Below are 1,423 nucleotides of genomic sequence, written 5' to 3'. Positions count from 1 at the left end.
ACCCCGGCGGCCTGCCCGGCACGTCCGACGGAATCGGTTGCTGATAAGATACGCATCTGGGCACAGACGCAGGATAAGAGTTAAGTTACTATTAGTCTAATAATTAGACACACAGACTGCAATGTCATCTTCTCAGTCTGCTGTGAAATCAACACAAATTATCTTAATTACAAAATGAAGCAGACAGCTTAAAACTCACCGTGTCTTTCCGGGATGAAAATGAATTATTCCCCTGTATTTTCAGCTTCAAAACAGCCAAGTTCCCCTCATAGGCATATTTACAGACTTCATCAGCAGTCGTTTGGGCCGCCATGGTCGGTTTTTGATTCCGTCGTTGTTGACAAACGGCGACAGTCTTCTTCCGGTTTTTTCAACGGTACGCTCGTTTATAGAACAATTCGGAAAAAATATTTAATAATAATTATGATTCATCCAAATTGCTTGAACTTACTACATGTGTACAAACAAGAGAAGTACAATGTTAAGATCTATTTGAAAGAAAGTGAAGGAAAAAAAGTAGCCTAGCTACACGTATATATCCTTCCCGTTCAGTTCTTAGACTAACAGATTAAAGGAGAAACTTGGGCTTTCAGCTGAATTCATAGACCACCACAAACGTTTCGACTTCATAATTCCTCGTTCAAATAGGATGATGCCCTATTTTTCAAATTTCCCAAATCTAGAGCAAACGGTGCTGGATTATATACTAAAAGAAAGAGAAAACAGAAAATCGTATCTGATAAGGACTGACTGTTTATTTAAGAACTTAACATGTTTGATCCCCATTGTTTATGGTAGTCTGGCAACACAGTGAATAAAGTGTAAAAATCAAGCAAGAATTAAGGGGGAAAGGGGAGTAGGAAATAAGACAATGGTACCGTTGTCCTGTTAATGACAGTTATTATTTTAGTCGGGATTGCAAATCTCACTATGATACTACTGAAAAAATTGCGGTTATTATAAGATATGGTGAGAGACAAAGTATTGAATTTACGTGTAATTGTCTGATAATTAAAGTAGACCTAGCCAAGTTATGCTGTAACCTTCACCTGGGGTCGATAGCTTTAGGCAGAGACGAACAACAACAACAACAACAACAAACCACAAAAAAACATACTCTTGGTCTTTTAAAAATGTAATAAAAACTTACATAGCTAGATCTACTACTATTGAGTCGTTCTTAGGGATGGGCAATCATGTTGACCAATATCAATATCATCATAATATCCTACATGCCCCCCAGTGCTTTTCTTTGTATTCATTATTTGAAATGTCTTGACTATAGTTTGTATTATTATTATGGTCCCAAATTTAATGGACTAAAATACCGAGAGAGAGAGAGAGAGAGAGAGAGAGAGAGAGAGAGAGAGAGAGAGAGAGAGAGAGAGAGAGAGAGAGAGAGAGAGAGAGAGAGAGTTGCTCC

The sequence above is a fragment of the Aplysia californica genome, unplaced genomic scaffold (genome assembly GCF_000002075.1).
Source record: "Aplysia californica isolate F4 #8 unplaced genomic scaffold, AplCal3.0 scaffold00277, whole genome shotgun sequence".
Taxonomy (NCBI): Eukaryota; Metazoa; Mollusca; class Gastropoda; order Aplysiida; family Aplysiidae; genus Aplysia; species Aplysia californica.
This window is presented reverse-complemented; position numbering follows the sequence as displayed.